Below are 20,830 nucleotides of genomic sequence, written 5' to 3'. Positions count from 1 at the left end.
TTGATTACACAATCTCTTTAGTTTCTCATCTGTTTTTTGAGGAAATAAGAGTCAGCAAAGGTCACCTAAATACTAATAGCCACCTGCTTCATACTCAGGAGTGTGTGGTAACTAAAAAGCCTTTCTTTAAAAAAAATTCTTTAGTAATTATCAATACGTGCTTCCCTAATATGCAATGATGTGTACTAGAGAGAGCTGTTGGTCTATTTGTTTGGGTCCTTTTTTGTTCTTTTAATTATTCTCCTCAGTGCTTTGTATTGGTGTTAATCTGAAGACAGTTCTGCCTAAGTATTGGCTTGTCTATTTCTTGTCACTGTTACACCACATGACTGTGCAAATGTACCAACACATACTTGCTGATTCTGTCCTTCATATGCTCAATCATTGACTAGACATCCCAATACAAAGCACTGTACTAGATTTCCATGGGACACAACAAATAAAGGAAATGCAACTTCTACCCATAAGATGCTTAGGTGTATGTAGAAAAGAACATATAAAGAGTTGAAATAAATGAAAAAATCTTAGTACTCAAAGTCATGAATTGTGTAATATTGACATGACAATTCACATCTTTTTACAAATATATACCTGTACAATTAGTTATTAGAACATTTTGACTAGGCATATATGACAAAGAAATGCACAGACGAGAGATAGAGAAGAGACAATTTTGACAAACTCAACACCCAAAATCAGGGCTAAGGCTAAAAGCTACAGTCTTACCAGCTTTTGCAGCAAGAGTGTTTTCTCTTTATTCTTCTTTAAATGCACAGTGGTGAGAAAATTCCCAATCGCCCAGAAAAGTCATGCATTCTTGCTTGTCTAATTTTACATTAACTAATATGAGTGGGGCATGAATTTTTACCAAAAAAGTGAAAAGCAGCCTTCCTAATCAATGAAAATTTTGCAAGATATTTGCACAGAAAAGGCAAGATAACCTTTATTATGGGGTTTTCACAGAGCTCAGTTAATCTGGCAGTATTCACGCCCCACATTGTGAGAATACAAGCAAATGACTATACCCAGCAGTATATTTTCAATAGACACATTGAAAGATTATTGATGTTAGAAACAGAAACCCTTCCCCACAAGAAACTCTAGGGGCTTTTTTTCTCTTCACCTCCTCCTCTTGACCTTGGATTTGATAGGATTTTGAGATTTTGCTACTGTCTATGCAGACCTGGAAATAGCAGACATTGCTGAAAACTTTGTTTCCTGCTTGTGGTGGAAGGGATGATAGGAACGCATTTGAGATGAGCCTTGACAGATGAGATGAGTTTGGAACAGCAGAATTGAGGAGAGCACTGGAGGCAAAGGCAGCAGCATACTGATGGGGAGCGGGAGAAAAACCCAAAGGACTGAGAGGAGCCAGAGCAAGGGGAGCTTACAATTGCAGATCGGGAACCCTGGCAAACCCACTAGAGAGGCTGAATCTAAGTTTTCCCCCAGGGATAACTACTATGTCCTGTCCCTAAAATAATCATCACCAAGGGATCCAGGGAGGGGACTGAGAGGATGAGATGGCAAAGGTGAGGGAGCAATTGCAAACATCTCTCTTCCTTTTGGCCAAGTTCCTCTCCCAAAGCTGTTTCAGATCCCTTTATCTTTTTAAATCCCCCACGTAAGAAGGAGAACTGTGGGGTAGATGTATTGAGGGCTTTCTGAGTTCCTGCAGTGAACTGAATAATGCGGCTTTGCAAACAAGGCTTTTTAAAAATCCATAATCCCAAAGAGTTTAATAATATTCATGAACATACGTTTAAATGAAAAACTTGAAAAGCAAAAATGTCTGCTACATTAATAAAGTATTAGTGGACTGTAATCAGGTTTTGATTTAATCTCTTTGGGAAGCCCTTAATACCCTGAATCAAATACAAAGCTAATCTTCTTGTGTCCTCTGAAATTCCATCTCAGCAAATTGTTCATCCAGGCATGGAAAGACATCGAAGCCTCGTCAAAATTTATTCTGCCCCCTGGCAAATTAGTTTAGGTTTTCAGGTCTCATTTTATATCACATGCATCTCCCTTTGGACTCACAGTGATTATTTCACAGATTAATTGTCCCCTATCAACAGTAATACGTTTAAAAAAATTTTATTTATGTATGTAATTATTTATTTATAATTGGCCAAAAAATCTTACATATTTACCATATACATGATGTCATACTGAAATATTTATACAATGTGAAATAGTTCAATCAAACTAATTAGCATACGTACTACCTAACACACATCATTTTTTATGGTGAGAATACTTAATATCTACTCTCTTAGCAATTGTCAAGAATACAATATATCATTAACTGTAGTTACCATGCTGTAAAACAGATTTCTTGAACTTATTCATCTTGCATAATTAAAAATTTATATCCAGGACAAATATCTCCCCATTTCCCCTCTCCCTCAGCCCCTGAGTCATCATTCTATCCTTTACTTCTGTAAGTTCAACTTCTTTTAGATTCCACATATAAGTGAGATCATGTGATATTTGACTTTCTGCGCTTGGCTTATTTCACTTAATATAATGTCCTCCAGGCTCATCCATATTGTCACAAATGAAAATATTTCCTTCTTTTTTAAGGCTGAATTGTTTTTCATTGTATATATACACCAAAATTTCTTAATCTATTCATGCAAGATGGACACTTAAAGACATGATTTTAAAATTGCAAAATTAAAATACTTTCCAAGTAGTTACCTGCAGATATTCTCTTTTTCCTCCCATCACCATCTTTCCTCTTCTCTTGCTGCTCATAATGTGTAGAGAATCCAAGTCTTCTACCCTGAACACAAGCTGAATACTGTGTGCCTCCCTTTTCATTGGCACCTGGGCAATTTACTGAGCCTCAAATTGCTCCTCTATTATGTCTCTTCAAGTGTTCCTTAAGAGAGTCAATATCAAAGTCATTGTATGAACACCTGTGTGCTTCAGAATCAAAACCCATTTTACTCTGCAAGCTGCAATGCTCATTTCTCTGTTATTCATTATTTTAACAATTGGGCCAATTTGTTTATCTTCAATCTGGGGGAAAATAAATTGTACCATAAAAACGTTCCCATCTCCCTGTTATCTAGGATGATTACAGAATGTTTTGGAAAATTCCTAGTGTCAAAATATATATTTCTTTATCTATAGATACTTGGACTACAACATCTATACAACTGCCTCACAAGTGAAATGTTACAAAGTTGTCATCTGAAAGCTATTTCAGAACTGGGTTAACCACCTTTTACACTCATGAAAAATGACCAATTAAAAAAAAAAAAGAAAAGTTGGAATCCAATTAAGCAGAATTTCCCTTATTTTTTTGAGGCATATCAAAGATGTCTGCAAATTTTATCCAAAAATAAGATTGTACAATAAAATCCATAGTTTTTACAATTCACTGAAGGAATAAATGCATTCATATTAAATAAAACATTAATTAATTTCCACACCTGAAGAATAACTTATCTTTATTATTACAATGAATAATAGCAATACTTCACAATTGTATATCACATTAAATTTATGTGCATCCATATGTATTTTCTTACTCATCTGCAAAATAACCCTATGAGGTAGGCAGAGCAAATATTATTGTTATTCCTACTGTACAAATGAAAAAATGTCACCCATTTTGTCATAATTTTTAGTTTAGACCTTGTATGGAGCAATTACATAATTGTAAATGAGGATCACTGTGATGTGTGCAGATTGTATAAATCCATCAATAATGTGAATGTTCTCAAAAGGCAACTTTGCACTGGATCCTACTCTCATTCAACCATATGAAGAATATATCTGGCCAAATCACATATTCTTTATATTTTATTGGGGATTATTATTTAATTAATGGGATGCAGAATATATTACACTTTTTAATCCATGTAGTAAACAAACTTATTAGTTAAAATCTAGAAGAATGGGGAAAAGGAAAGTGTTGATCACAGAGTACAAAATTTCTGTTAGAAAGGAAGACTAAGTTTTAGTTATCTATTGCATAGAATGGTGACTATAATAAATAATAATGCATTTCATATTTCAAAATTGCTAAAAGAATAGATTTAAATGTTTCACCACAAAAAAAGATTAAGTATGTGAGGTGATGAATTTGTTAATTAGCTTGTTTTAATCATTCCACAATGTAAATATATATTAAAACGTCACATTGTACCCCATACATATATATAACTACTATTTGTCAATTACATTTTTTAATCTAGAGAAAGAAAAAAATCAAAATGCTATATTTTTAAGTGACCAGGTTCTCTTTTCCTCTATTTGCAGGCAGTATCATTCATTCTTAATACTCTGGTAGAGCGAGGGGTGGAGAGGGTGAGAGGGGTGGGGAAGGCGAGAGAAAGAGTTTCAAGCTCACTTCTGATTTAGTGTGAGCAATGTATTTGATTAATAAAATTCCTCAATCCTATTAACTTTTCCATATTTTCTTGGGCTTGATCTCTCAGGTACCATGTGAAATAACAAATGAATAATCTATATCAACAAATGAACAAATCTATAATCTAGAGATATATCAAAGAAAAACAGACACTAAACTTCTCAACAAAAACAACATCAGGTAACTTTCTACCCTCCATTTTATTCCTTCCTGTGTCACCATGACCTAATTTTCAGTCACTGAAATACTTTTGGTTGGAAGAGCTGGTTATCCCTATAACTCTTGGTGATGCAGCATTTGGGAATCTTTCAGCGGGATTTAGACTGTCTGGAAACTCTGAGTGAGTCAACAATTCAATCTTACCATAAATGTCATACAGTTAATAGAGGAATAATGTTCAGCTTAAGGAACAAGTAGTCGAACTGCACCAGAAACACTTACAACACTTTGGTACCCTGGCAACCTGCATTGTTGAAAGGAGAAAAGGAACAGGAGCCCCCAAATCAACAAAGGATTCAAAGAGACTTAGCTAAGTAAGCAGAAGGGTTAAATGAGATATGAGAACTGTTTTCAATGATTAAAAAGAGCGCCATATGTTAGCAGGAGGTGATTTGCCAAGAAAATCTGTACCCAAAGAGGCAGATTTCAGTCCAATATGAGGAAAAGCTATCTATTGAAGATGGCAAGAGACTTAAGGGGCTATATCAGGAAACACTGAGTTCCTCAGTCCTGGAGATGCTCAAGCAGAGGAAGGATGATTTAATTGGGAATTTCAAAATTGAGATATAGGAATTACACTAAACGACCTTTAAAGGTTCTTTGCAGCTCTAAGACTATATTACCACTTTCTCTTCCCTTGACTTCAGTTTCAACCAGGGTCCGACAGGAAGCACTGAAAATCTTCCTACATCACAAATGAAGTCATTGCTGAGCTTGCAACCTACCTTCACTGTCAAGATGTCCTCTTTTGGTTAGTCTGGGAACACTATGGATTCCAGGCAGTGGTGCAGGTAGTTCAAAAAAGCTCTAATGCCAACCAGAGCTAGGCTTGACCTAAGTCAGCTATAGGTACCTGCACAGTTCACTTCCATCCAGCTAGCTCAGGAAGTCCCCCACAGCATCTTCCTCACCCCCTGTACAGCCACTCACATACAGACATCTTTGTGCTTGTACCCAGACCTCTGTGTACAACAGCCACCTCCTCTGTGCAGGCTCCTTTGTGACGAAAGCCTCTCAAAATGCACAGGTTTAGTGGTCATGCTCAAAACCTGTTTAGTACAAATGCAGATGTCCAATCAGCATTCTCACTTCCTGTCTCCAGTCCTAATCTAGGCTGTTACTCATTTTCTCCAAGCCCAGTTGCTAGGCAGCTGGAAGTCTCTGATCTGAACCAATCACAGACAAGACATTGGCTCTTTTCTATTGGTTTACCAGGTCTGCAGTCCTTGCCGCAGTCAGAATCTAGTGCGCAAACTCAAGTACAAAAAAAAAAAAAAAAATTCTGACACAATAGAGTAACACTGCCCCCCCAACTAATCATTTCCTAACAAAGAAATGGAATCAAATGCACTGCAACATCTTAGCCAGGAAACAGTCTTCTCATGAATGCTCACTCCTAAAAAGCAACATCCTATTCTCGTTTCTGCCACACACAAGAAATGACGATTTTAGCGAACCCTGCTGTTTCCAGGTCTGTACCGTCAGTAACAACACCTCAATACCCTATCAATTCTAAGATCAAAAGGAATAGATAGAAGGAACTGAAGCCCCCTAGACTTTCTTGTGGGGAGGACTTCTCTGCCCCTAATGTCAACAGTTCTTCACTCTGTCTATTGGCCCAACTGCTGGACAAGTCCATTGCTTGTACCTTCATAAAATGGTGTGTGAATAATAACAGATTAAGTGGGTTCTGTGCAAGGCGCATAATAAAGATTCTCTTCTAGCCTTTTCTGTGCAAATATTTGAATATCTTGTAAATATATCATTAATTGGAAAGCATATCTTTCCAATATTTTTGTAAAAATTCACACCCAACTCATACTGGGTAATAGAAAGTTGGTCAAACAAAATGCATCACTACTCAGGATAAAGAGGAATTTTCTCACCACTGTGCTTTTAAAGCAAAATAAACAAACAAACAAAAATCACTCTTACTGGGGAACCTGATAAGACTGTAACTGTCATCTTTAAGCCCTGATTTCAAGTATCATCAGAGTTTATCAAAACTGCCTCTCACTTCTTCTATCATCTGTGTATCCCTTTCTCACATACATTTAGTTAAAATGACTATCTCGCATCTTACCGAATATAAATCTCTCTCACGCACTCATGCCATATATCACCTTCTACAATAAGAACCAATATTCTTTCTTGTATTCATTGCTTGTTTTGTCAGTTCAATCACACTAATTGCTTTCACATAGAGTAATTTAGAGGAATACTTTGTTGTGCAGAAATGTTCTGCCTATATTCGCATAAACAAATATCAGAATGCAGAATTACTGCCTGAATGTATATTCAAACTTCGGAGATTTAAGTAGCTTGTTTCTTTCTTCACTTGCAAAAGGGGCCACAATTCAAAAGAATACAGAAAAGGGAAGTTAGAAGTTGTCTACTTGGATCTACCAGGTGGTATTTAGGAAAAAGAAAAATGTTTCTATCCTATTTTTTATCACCCTGGATTCAGTGTACAAATCTAAGAGCTAGTCTCAAATGACTGTGAATTAGTTATCCACATTTTAACAATAAGAAAGTCACTAACTTTAAGATTTTTAGTACTTCTTTCACAGAAATCTCACAAGTATACCCTACACTAATAAAGCTAAAAAGCCCACATATTAAAAATAAATAGGGTATAACTGGTGGTTTTAAAAAATATTCAGCACAAAACCTTTTAATAAGCTACACTAAATAGATTTGTATCACATTTTTTTTTACTCATTTACTTTTATTGTATTTTAGAGTTGTGAGGTACATGTGAGAATTTACTACATCAGTAAGTTGCGTGCAGGTAAAGTTTAGACTTCTAGAGAACTCTCTCCCCCCTCAATAGTGGACCTGGTACCCAGTGTGTTGCCGTGTATTCCCCATCCCTCCTCCCTCCCTCTCCTAGTGATGTCCAGCATCTGCCAGTCCCAATTTGTGCTCATGTGATGGCGCATTAAACAATTTAAATCATAATTCAATTGACACAAATATTTTCCAATAAGCTTTTATAAAGTAAAGTACCTCTGGAAAACTTTCTTTAGATTAAATGCAACCAATATATTCAGTTTGCTTACTATAAAAAATAGATCAAAGTTCTCTACAAAGATATAATGAGGTTAAATTAAATTGATTCCTTGGGACAGGTTAAGGTTGAGTGACAGGGAAGAACACACTGGTCATTCTGCCCACAATGTAGAAGAGACAATGTGAATAAAGCTAACTGTTGATCACCATCTCCCATCAGCCAGAGAAAACTTTGCCTAGATGATATGCAAATTAGCTTTATAATGGAATTTTCTGTAGCCTTCTTTAAAGTGCTACTTTCCACTCTCTCCATTGCATTTTGTAGAAAAGTTCTGCAAATGTTCAAATAAGACTCTAAGGATGTCTTAGGAAATTAATCATCAATAGGCACTCTTGCATATTTTAGAGCCAGCTGATGTTTTTTGACTACTTCCAGGTCTCCGTTTTGAGTTTTTTCCCTTTACGTCCAGGAAAATTAGTTCCTTCACACAATGGAGACAAAAGTGTCCTTTCTTTACTTAGATAATGACAGTTCTGAACAGAATTCTGTCTGGACAATAAGAAAACTTCCATGTCAGTTTGAGGTGGCTGGCACCCTTTGTGGCTCCTTCCTCAATCCTGATGCCAAAGACAAGTGCTTGTGACCATGCCTCAGGGGCTCAGAGGATATTTCCAGGCTGCACTTCCTCTCCCTTCTTTTGAATCCTCTAGCCCTGTTCGCATGTCTGCAGTTTTCATCCAGGTATCGCAACCCAGCCCTTTTGACAGTAGTGAGATGCCCTGGTTGGGCTCTTGAGCTTTCGAAGGCACTGATTTTCTGGCTCTAGGATGCCCTGGAATACCTGCCAATTCTAACTCAGGCCCCTAGGGCCCATGGAAGGTGTTTGCCACCCACACTTCAAGCTTCAGAAGAAAATAAGTCATCTTTTTACATCTGTTTTTACCCTTACATAAATATAATGAGATACCACCTCACACCAGTCAGGATGACTATCATTTAAAAGTCAAAAAACAACAGGTTTTGGCGAGGCTGTGGAGAAAAGGGAATGTTTCTACACTGTTGGTGAGAATGTAAGCCTAGTTCAGCCTTTATGAAAAGCAGTGTAGTAATTTCTCAAAAAACTAAAAACTGAGCTACCACTCTATGCAGCAATCCCACTTCTGGGAATATAGCCAAAGAAACGTAAATCACTCTACCAAAAAGACACCTGCACACATATATTTATTGCAGCACTATTCACAACAGCAAAAACATGGAATCAACCCAGGTTCCCATCAAAGGTAGACTGGATAAAGAAAATGTGGTACAGATTCACAGTGGAATACTATACAGCTAGGAAGAAGAACAAAAGTCTGTCTTTTGCAGCAACATGGACAACTGGGGCCATCATTCCAAGTGAACTATTGTAAAAAAAACTAAATATCACACATTCTCACTCATAAGCGGGCACTACATATTGGGTGTACAAGCACAGAAGTGGGAACAACAGATGCTGGGCACTGCTAAAGAAGGGGGGAAGAGAGGGGTGATAAAGGGCACACAATTACCCATTGGATACCATGTTCATTATGGGGGGAGGGCTCACTAGATACCCAAATCATGTCTTTATGCAATATATTTATGTAGCAAATCCTCACAGGCACCACACAACTCTAAAAATTTAAAAATACATATATATTTCCCAAAGAAAAGGGAAAGTAATGCTTATAGCTTAATTTTGCAACTTCAGGTAATTTTCCACTAGCAAGTATCTCCTTTTGAACAGAATCAGCTATGCAATTTGTGAGAATAGTGTGAAATGAAAATGTGGGGCCCCTTTTTCTAAAATTCTTAGGAATTTCAAGACAGTGACAGCAGAGCATTAAGCAAAGCCTGAAGACCTTCAAAGCAAGGGGCCCTGTGTGAAAGCACAGATCAACAGCTCATGAAGTTGGCCCTGCTTATGAACCCTCAAAAGTCACTTATGTCTTCAATAAGATTTCACTGTAGGAACAAGGGAGGAAATATGTCATTTGCTCTCTTATTCTTCTTATTTCATAAAAACTTGCGTTTTGTTACCTCTTGTAAGTCTCTTATATTATCAGGGGACCATTTGAATCAGAAATGTGTCATAGTTCCTGGATGACAAATCTGCTTTTTATTTTATTGACTTTTGAGATAATGAACTTCCTGTAGAATTTCAATGAACCTTGTTGACAGTCTTGAATACAATAGAAAACAAGAACTATCACCTCATCAACAATGATACCTGCATAATGAACATTTGTATACCTAGCCCTGAATTGTACCCCACATCTTTAAAATTAAAAATTAAAAAAACAAGAACTGGGAAAACAGTTCAATTTCAATTCCTTCCTCTCCCTGGCACTTCATTCAAAAAAGTATACGTTGATTATACTAAGACTAAACTATGCTGTGACAAGGAGAAAGGTTCCCTTTGTCAACCCACTTATGAAAAACAAACAGAGGCATTGAAGGCACAGTCTCACAGAAGACTGAGCTGAGTGGTTCTCCCAACAGAGATACTAGACAGATGCAGTCTATCTCCAGCCCTGCCCCACCTGTCACCATTTTTCCCTAGCCCTCTCACGTCCAGGCCAGGAAACAAAGAACAGAATGCTTGGAAAACCAATACCAATTATAATGAAATGCATTATGTAATGTTATTTTAGAGGACTATTTAAGAGAACTAATTTTAAATTAAAACCACATTTTAATTTTTGTAAATACAATAATGCACAGAAAAGGTGCTTTCATTAGGCTGATATCTTGGAGTTTGGCTTTCTGCCTTCCATGATTCTTTTCTCTTGATAAATGACATACCGTATTTAGTTGGTTCTAAGACGCATGTTTTTTCACATGTCTGAAATCATAATGTGTCTTATAATGCCATTTTACAGTCACTATGGGCCAGGAGGCAACTGAATGGGAGTGGATATTTTGTACACTCAAACTTGGTCATGGCTGTTGCTGTATCATAATATCTACTACAAATATATATCTAAATAGGTCTAAAATAACTCAGCAAGTATAAAATTAAAATTCAATGAATGTGAAAACATTATATCATAGTTCATTTGGAAATAATATTTTCTTAGTGTTACATAAAAATTTCAAATATGAGCCGGGCTCGGTGGCTCAGCCTGTAATCCCACGCTTTGGGAGGCCGAGGTGAGTGGATTGCCTGAGCCCACGGGTTTGAGACCTGCCTGGGCAACTTGGCGAGACCTCATCTCTACAATAAATAAAAAATTAGCTGGGCGTGGTAGGGCATGCCTGTAGTTCCAGCTACTTGGAAGGCTGAGGCAGAAGGACCGCCGGAGCCCAGCAGGTCAAGGCTGCGGTGGCCGGGAGCGATCAGGCACTCCAGTCTGGGTGACAGAGTGAGACTCCAACTCAAAAAAAAAGAAGAAATTCCCAACATGGAACACCAACTACTAGTAAAAGGTACCAGTTACATCAGAACACCAATGTACTGGACCAGATTAGTGGACAATAAGTTTTTTTATAATTGTGGTTTTAGAGAAAGTTAGAGATTTTCAATATAAGCTTTAAACAAGTGCTATCATACAATACAGTGCAATCAATAATATATATAATGCGATCCATGCAAGTAAATTCAAATTTTATTTTTTATATATATTTTATTGCAAAGATGTAGCATACCATTCAGGATTTGATATAAAAGTAGACATTAAATAGATAAAGTTTGGGCCTCCCTTTGGTCCCCACTTTGCCTGGTTTGAGATCAGGTGCCCTTATTGATGTCATGATCCCCCCTCACCTCAGTAGTATCCCACTACTGCCAATCCCTTTCTTATAGTATTATAGTAAATGTTTAAGGTCTGCTTATGAGAGAACGTCAACCATGCTGCCCATCGAAACTGGACTGGATAAAAAAAAAAAGTTTTACACATACACAATGGAATATTACACAGTTATAAGAAGGACAAACATATGAACTTTGCAGCAACTTGGATGGATTTAGATTTAATTTTAAATTTTCATGTTGTGGCATTTTAAAAAGACTAGTAGTCAACTGAGATCAATTTTAATGATATGCATCAGTTAACAATATACCTGAAATATTTTGATGTCAACATGAAATTACTGTGAAAATATCAGTGAGATGTTTAATTTATATTTGCTGTGTCGTTAAAATCCAGTATGTATTTTACGCTTACAGCATATCTCAGTTTTTACTAGCCATGTTTCTTTTTTATTTTGAACTAGGAAACATGGATTTATTCAAGGAAAGGCATGTTGTGAGGACAATAGCCAGAGTGTCTGTTGTCTGCTACCTACCAGTCATATTTCTAATGTTAAGTAGCCATATGTGATTGTGACTCCCGTACTGGACAACACGGGTCTAGTCAATATATGTATCTATCAACAAAACAAAGAAAAAAATCTCTTCCAGAACATTTTACTCAAACATGATTAATCACAGAAACATTTGGCAGAAATTCAAGAGTGGCAGCTACTTCCACCGCCCACTTGTGAATGTCAACTACAATAAACTGGTTATTCCAATAATGACAACATTATATTGCTCTGGAATAATATAGCTGGAGACAGTCTAGAATAGTGGTCTTCAAACTAGTTTACTGTGGCAGGTATTATTTTCAAAAAGTGCATAAGTAGGGATACTATCAGGAGATACACTTAATAGCAATATATATTGCTGATGCTGATTTTAAATATAATTGGACAGTTTCCGAATACTAAAAAATGTTTGCACTAATAAAACCTTTCTATAGAAACTGGCAATCCCACTACTGGGTATTTATCTAAAGGAAAAGAAATTGATATATCAAAGGGCTGCATATACCTCCATGTTTATTGCAGCATTATTCACAGTAGCCAAGATATGGAATCAATCTAAGTGTTTATCAACAGTAGGATGGATCAAGAAAATGTAGTATATATATACAATGGAATACTATTCAGTCATAAAAAATAAATAATTCTGCAATTTGCAGCAACATGGATGTAACAGGATGTCATTATGTTAGGTAATATAAACCAGGCACAGAGAGACAAATATCAAATGTTCTCACATATATGGGAGGTAAAAAGGTTGATCATATGAAGGTGAAAGTAGAATGATAGAAACCAGAGACTGGGGACAGTATGTAGGTGGTAGGGGGATGAAGAGAGATTGGTTAATGGGTAGAAACACAGTTAAATAGTGTATAATTAATGAAACGCTTATATACGTTCCAATTTTTGATAGCAGAGTAGGCTGACTACAGTTCACAACAATGTATTGCATTTTTTTCAGAATAGCTAAAAGAGAAGACCTGAAACGTATCCAACATATAGGAATGATACTCAAGGTGATATATACACAAAATACCCAGAGTTGATTATTACACATTCTACACATGCAACAAAATTTTGCATGTACTCCATAAATAAAAACAAATATAATCTATCAAAAAATAAAATATATTTTAAAAATTATTTTAAAAAAGATATTGTATGTGATTTCCTTCATATAGGGCACATTGCTCAATTAAAATTGTTAGAACCTATTTGCTCAAACTGTATCTTAAAGTATATTTTCTAATTAAAATAGATTAAAATAGATCCTCATTTCATTTTATTAACAATCTTTATATTTTCTACTTTATGTTATGAAAAGTAAAATAGAATGCTAATTGCTAGGTCAATTATTTTTTAGCAATACCTACATTTATGGCTTATAAAATATAGTTGAAAAGTTTTGTTTTGTGGTGTAACTAAATTCATGGATTTAAAAAGGTGTGTCAGTCTTAGTTAATTATTCCCAAAAATTCAACCCAATGTTCCAAAATATACATGCGTGTATTTCTTGTTTCAAGCATGGCTACATATTACATCATTTAATTTAAAATTGCATGTAAGAAAATTATTATTTAATTTCTTAATTTATTTTGAAGTGGATGAAAATCTCATTTTTATTCTAATCTTATATCTACTTTGTTAGTTATCTATTTAAAAGAGGTGTCCAATAACTGACCTCTCCCTGGTTTTAATAAGGCTCCTCAAAATGTATATTAACACTTTTTTATTGAAAAATGAAGTCAGACACTTTTTCTGAAAGTAAATTGGATTTGGCCAATTATGTTGATATGAACACTGCTTTTGTCAATTAAATTATATTGTAAATATTTTCTATAAAGTTGTTGATTCAAATCTGTAGCCTCAAGTTTTATATTCAAAGGATTAATAATAAGTTAAAAGTATTTTATTAAAATTATTGTATTGGCAAAGATATATTACTGTAAGTACTTTATTTTCTCAGATTTTTATAAGTATAGTTGATTGAAAATTATGTCTCAAAATGAAAGCATAACATATAACAGTCATTTGATTAATTCTAGAAAGCCGTTTTAGTAAACTTTTCGGAAATTTAATTAGTAAATAACTCGGCAACAAATCCTTTAGTAAATCAGAGGGTTTCTTTGTTTTCACAGAATTAAAGGCCTAATCAAGTTCTCTGTCAAAAACTAAAATTTTACTTAAAAATTTTTGATTTGTGACCACTTATGTACCTAAGTTTGAATTGTACACCTTTTTTTTTTGAGTTGGAGTCTCACGCTGTCACCCAGACTGGAGTGCAGGGGCCGCTCCCGGCCACCGCAGCCTCGACCTGCTGGGCTCCGGCGATTCTTCCGCCTCAGTCTTCCGAGTAGCTGGAACTACAGGCGCGCGTTACCACGCCCGGCTGATTTTTTTTATTTATTGTAGAGATGAGGTCTCACCAAGTTGCCCAGGCGGGTCTCGAACCCGCGGGCTCTGGCAATCCACTCACCTCAGCCTCCCAAAGGCGCGGGATTACAGGCTGAGCCACCAAGCCCGGCTTGTACCCCATATTTTTAAAAGAAATAATAAAAGAAGAAAAAATTATGTTTGATGATATGTCATTGTGTGTTTTTTGGCCCATGACTTGGACACCCATTTCATTCTTTTCTACTTATTTATGGGAACAATATATTCTGAGTTCTTTCATCTATAAAATAAAAAAACAAGAACAAAATTTATATTGCAGTTTGTCTCATTAGAAAAAAGCATATGTCATCCTCAGATTCAAGAACTAATTTGGAAAAAAGTCATGTTCACTTAAGAGATGTAATTCTAACTAATTTTATTTTTCAGCTTTACTAGTCACTTATCAAAATGTGTAATATTTTATGCTCTTCTGATTAACTGTGTACTACTACTAATTAAATAATAAAAATATTAATACTTACAGAATTTGTGTCACAAAAAATTTATTTCAATCCCTATATACCTTTTGTAGAGATTAATGGTAAGATGACAAAAAAAGAACCTTTAAACATAATAAATATATTACTTTAGGATAAGTTATGTAAGGGAAACTGAAATGGTGATATTGGAGGTGGAAAAATCATGTAAAATTTCTTTTAAAGACTTCCTTCATTATTCTGGCTCTTTTTAAACAGCAATAAAAAGTTTCAAATTAGTATGGTTTTTTTATTTCATTAAATGCTTGCAAAAATATGATGAACTCAATTTATCTAAAAGTATAATATTTAAAATTTGCTTGAAGTGATAACTCTCCAAATACTTAAACTTTTTTTTTTTGAGTTAGGGGTCTCACTCTGTTACCCAGACTGGTGTGCAGTGGCAACATCACAGCTCACTGCAGCCTAAAACTCCTGGGCTCAAGCAATCCTCCCTCCTCAGCCTCCCAAGTAGCTGGGAATACAGGTCCGTGTCACCACACCCAGCTATATTTATGATAAGAAATTTCAAATGTTAACTTCAAGATGTGTAATGGAGTATATCGTTTTCCAAAATGATTTTAGATGGCAAATAATGAAAAAGTGTAAAGACCACTGCTAAAGAACACGGTCTCAGTGAAGCTCAGAGGGAAATTTGGGGTGGTGGATAGACACCACAGACACACAAATGCAAAAACTTCTTTTTATTTTATGACTCTTTTTTATTTCTAGATGTAGCAGAAACCGCTGTAACTTGATATATGTGAGCTTATTCGCCAGATGGGTCACACAACCTTGCAATGGATGGTTTTGGGTATGTTTCTGAGCAATCCACAAATATGGTACTTACTCAACTTGGTCACTAGGTGGCAAATGTGCACTGGGCACGAAGCCCTATCTCCACATCCCTTTCTCTGCTCTTCCTGAATCTTCCATCTCCTCCTGCAAAAAGGAAAAGAACATTAATGATAGCAACAGCAACAAACAATACCAGGAAATATTTCTTTCATGTCATTCCATTTGCCAGGGAAGGTCATAAGTTCTTATCATCTCTGTGAATTTCAGAAATGACCTTATTTGTTGACATTATCTAGTCTTACATTAATAAATTATTATTTATTAATATATTTACAAATAATGTTGGTTAATACATCTCTCTGATATAATCATGCAGCTTGACCACACACACACACAAATAAACTAATGCTATCTAGTTAAGCACTTTGCCAGTAGCCAAACCAAAAAATAACAGCAGTTAGCAGCAGCATCTGTGACATTCTACGCACTAGGCTAAGACCTTCATTTCACTGAGTGTTATGTGTTATGTTTGAGTCAGGGTCTTATTCTGTCGCCAAGGCTGGAGTGCAGTGGCTTGATCATGGTCCACCCCAGTCTCGATCTCCTGGGCTGAGGCAATCTTTCTGGTTCCTGAGTCTCTGAGACTACAGGCATACGCTACCATGCCAGGTTAATTTGCTTTTTTTTTTAGAGATGAAGATTTTCCATGTTGCCCAGGCTGGTCTCAAACTCCTGTCAAACAACCCTCTTGTCTTGGCCTCCCAAAATGCTGGAATTACAGGCGTGAGCCACCACACCTGGTCAGAATTTATAATTTTTATTCTTTCTTGAAAAGGCTAAGACAAGGGCAAATTATAAGTCACAGCATCCTTTGACAAAGTGTTTATTTGTGGTCAGGTGTCTGTGTTTTCATATATATACATCTGCATGTGTCTTTATGTTTGTGCATGTGCAAGTATGTGTTTCTGTCTGTGGTATGATTAAGTCTGCTAATGCATCCGCATACCTATATTGGCACATGTGTATGTGGTGCATTCATATATTCAATGTGCATTTAGGGCTTTTGTGTCGTGAGCATAAGCATACATTTGTTGATTACCTTGTGTGCCAATATGAATTGATATGTGAAAATACATGTCTGTGTACCTATGCATTTGTGTGTCTGTGGATATCTATATGTGCTTATGCACATTTTGGAGTGTGTTTAAGTATGCATTGACAATACATATATGTGTATGTCTCTTACCTTTATATGCTTAGTATGTGGGCTGCTTGGGTATTTCTGTGAGAATGTACATGGAATCTGAGTGTACATCTGCATGTGCACTTACACGTCTGTATATGCAGGTGCATTTCTAGAACTCTTTGTACATGTGCCTGTAAGAGGGGTTTTGAGTGTGTCACCATCTAAATGGGTGAAATCTTGTCTTCTTTAGGGACCATTACCATGTCTGTGCGTACATATGTAAGTCTGTGAGTCCATGCCTGTATTTACCTGCATTTATTACTGCATGAATCCATGCATACAAGATAGCACCTGTGTTTGTGTGGACATATTTGGTCATTATGTTTACTGCTTGCAAACATTCATCCATGTTAGCTTCCACATGCTTATGTATCTATGTGTACATAACATATGTATGTGCATCTGGGTGTGAATCTGTGTCTGTACTTGAACATTCTAGCTTGTTAGTCTGTTTGTCTGTGTCTAGGTGCTTCTATATTCACATGAGCATGCCTTAGTGTTTATGTGATCATCCACCTGTGTTTACACGCATATGTTTGTATGACCATCTGCATGTCTATGGAACCATATGTGTGTATCTGCATAAATCTGTCAGCATGCAAATGAATATATTTGGATGAATCTCTTAGTGAGTATATGCGTGTCCATTTGCAGTTGTTTATGTTGCTGTATGCATGTGAGCATTCAATATGGCATGGGAATTGTGCATCTTGTAGTACAAATGTATCTCTGTTCCTGGGTTTGTTTGTGTCATGCCTCTGTAATATGCATGCTCAACTATGCTTGTGTTTATACATATGACTACACACAATTGCCTGCACAAGTATGTGTCTGTGAAGGTATGCTGGACTCTTTCAGTGTGGATACACGTTTCTATGTCTATTTGTACAGGTCAACAGACACAAACTTCTTTGTGTATCTGTGTGTCTCTGTGTTTTTACAGGTATATATTGGTGCATTGCCACATGTATGTGTACATTTATATGACATGTCTGCATGTTTATAAATGTCTATAAACATTTGGACATTTATATATATATTTCTGCATGCATCTGTGCAAACTTGTCATCTCTATGTGAGTCTGTAGGAGTGTAAGTGTGTTTATATCTCTGTCTCTGTGCACATGCCATGTCTCTTTGGATTTACCTGTGTTTCTGCATGTGAATGTGGCTTTGCATGCTCCTCTTGTGTAGCTGAATGAGTTAGTGTGAGAATGTAGACGCGTTTGCCAGTGTATAGCTTTTTGTGTCTCTTTGGGCCTACATCTATATGTCTATGTGTGTAGATATATGCTTCTGTGATTGTAAATCTGTATATGTATGCATCTCTGCTAAATATGTATATATTTCATGTCATGGAGTGAATCTGTGTGACATTTATGTATGTTAGGGGTTTTGTCTGGATGTTCTCCTGCACTTCAAGCTTGAGTGAGGCAAGTCTTGTTAACGTAGAAGCAAGAAGTAATTTTATGGAACTGGTCTAATGTTGTGGGGTAGATATGTGTGTCCAGGGATTGTCTTATTGTTATGGAACAAATCTGGATGATGAATGCTATGTCTGTGAGGTGTTTTTTTTTTTTTAATTGCTTGTACACTGTCCAGCATTTCTCTGTTCTGTGAAACTAGTTTTTTGTTGTTGTTGTAGAGGCAAAAAAAGTGTTTGTGGTGACAATATGTGTGTTGTGAGATAAATTTATATATTTGGGGGCATGTCTGCTTATTGTGGGTATTATCTCTGTGTTACTGGGCCAGTCTGGATATTACAGGGTGAGTCTAGGGGTTGTGAAGTGAGTCTGTGTGTTATAAGGCATACCAGTACACTGTGAGATTTTCTGTATTTTATCCACTGTTTCTATGTGCTATGAGGCAAGCACCAGTGTGAAAGGAAAAAGATGTTTTTTTTTTGGTGGCCAATCTGTAAGTTGTGAGAAGTTTTTTGGCTGTAGGTTATTACTGTATGTTGTGAGGCAAGTCTGGATTTCCAGGCAATACTAGTTGTTGGGAAGTGTTTGAGTGATACGTGGTATTTCTGGTTTTGAAGAACAAGTCAGGGTGCTGTGGAGTAGGTCTAGGTGTGTTAGGGTGCATCTACCATCACAGGCAAACCTGAGTGTTATGAGATGAATCTCAGTGTTGTGTGGCATATCTGCGTTTTATGGGATTTTTCTGTGTGTTATTCAACACTTCTCACAGTTACTTGTTGAGGCAAGTAACTGTGGAGTCAGTGTATATTATTGGGAAGTTGGTGTGTTATAGAGCATGCCATGTGGTAGAAGGCACAACCTGGTGTTGCAGGGCATGTGTGCTTGTTGTGGTGCATTTTTTTTTTTTTTGGTTTTGTAGGGCTATTCTGGGTGTTGTTCAGCAAATCTGGGGATTATGAGGACAAATCTTGGCATTGCAGACCTTGTGTGTGTTTTGCGTCATTTCTATGTGTTTATAATAAAAATCTCAGTGTTGTGGAGACAAGCATACATTGCAGTGGTCCTTTCTATGTGTTGTATGAATAGTCTGGTCTGGTTGTCATGGAGCCAGTAAGGCTATTACAGGTCAAGTCTGGCAATTATGAAAAGTAAGTCTGGGTAACATGGGGTCTTAGGATGTGGTGGGGGTAGATCTGGATTTCAAGTGATAGTCTGAGTCTCTGTGTCGATGTGCTGCGGTGAGACTCAGTATTAATGGCGTGACTTTTGGTGTTGTGAGGAATGTCTATGTATCATGGGGTTTTATGTGTGTTTTCGCTCAGCATTTTTTGGTGCTCTCAAAGTTTTGGTGCTGTGCAAACAACCCCATTTTTTCAGGGCCAGACTTTGTTGTCTGGAGATTATGTGTATTAGAGATCATGCTCATTATTTTGCTGGGTGTCATTGGGTGAGTTCAGCTGTCATGGAGTGATTCTATGTGCCTTGAAGCAAGTCTGGGTGTGTTACAGAAAAGCATAGTATCATGAACATGTCTGTAATTGTAGGAAGTTTTTATATATCATCAAGAATTTCTATGTGCTGAAAGGTAAGTGTTGGTGTTGTGGAGCAAAGAAGGGTTTTGTGGGATGAACAATTATAAGAAGATTTATATATTTATATGTTTTATATATGTGTGAGAAGTATTTATATATTTGGAATTATGTCCATATGCCATGGCTCCTCTTTTGGTGCTTTGAGCTAGTCTGAGTATGGTGGAATGAATCTCTGTGTTTCAAATGTGTCTGGGTGCTATAGGGCAAGGCTGGTTGAAGTGGGATATGTCTGTGCCTTGTTGATTCCATGTGTATTTTCCATGATGCTAGGCTAGGTTTTATAAAGGCAGAGGTGTGTTTTATTGAGTCTATCTGGGTGTTAAGGGTAGAGTCTCTGTAAGTTCATATGTTCTGAGTATGTCTGTGTGTTGTGGTTTTATCCATGTCTTGTGGAGCATGTCCATGGGTCGGTAGATTAGTCTGGAGTTTGGGATGTGAGTTTGTATGATGTGAAGAGAATTCGAGTGTTTCATGGAAAGCCTTGGTCTTGTGCAGAAAGTTTGTCTGTTGAGAACATATCTACGCATTGTATCTGTGTGTGAACCATCCTTTGTGGGGTGTGCTGCTGTAAGGAAAGTAATAGCAGGAAAACTTTTTTGGCCAAACTGTGTGTGGTAAGGACAGACTTTTTATTATGGGGTATTGCCATGTGTTATTAGGCAAGTATGCGGTTGTCAGTCAATTTTGGATGATATAAGGTATGTATGGGTGTAGTGGAGGAAGTCTGTGTTTTAGGACATATATGTGCATTATGAGATATTTTAATGTGTGTTGTCCAGCACATCTGTGTTCCATGAGGCTAGTTTTAGTGTTGCATAGGCAAGATCATTTTGCTGGAACAGTATGTATATCATGGAGAAAATCTGTGTGTTGTAGGGCATGTCCTGGTTTCTTGTATTATGAGGCTTTTCTGTTCATTG

General features: G+C 36.6%; 1 long non-coding RNA gene across 1 annotated transcript in view; it reads right to left on the bottom strand.

The window, feature by feature from the left end:
- The window catches only part of LOC103264120, a 50,406-nt gene that overhangs the window by 21,744 nt on the left and 7,832 nt on the right, over positions 1 to 20,830 (bottom strand). The window contains exons 3-4 of the long non-coding RNA XR_504552.2: positions 15,702 to 15,793; positions 2,704 to 2,887 (exon numbers count right to left, since the gene is read on the bottom strand). This is a non-coding gene — a long non-coding RNA (uncharacterized LOC103264120). The remainder of the gene's footprint in view (positions 1 to 2,703; positions 2,888 to 15,701; positions 15,794 to 20,830) is intronic.

Source organism: Carlito syrichta, unplaced genomic scaffold (assembly GCF_000164805.1).
Source record: "Carlito syrichta isolate Samal-C Ts95f unplaced genomic scaffold, Tarsius_syrichta-2.0.1 Scaffold95507, whole genome shotgun sequence".
NCBI classification, from domain to species: Eukaryota; Metazoa; Chordata; class Mammalia; order Primates; family Tarsiidae; genus Carlito; species Carlito syrichta.
Note: the sequence above shows the minus strand (reverse complement) of the source record. Positions and strands in the feature narration are given on the sequence as shown.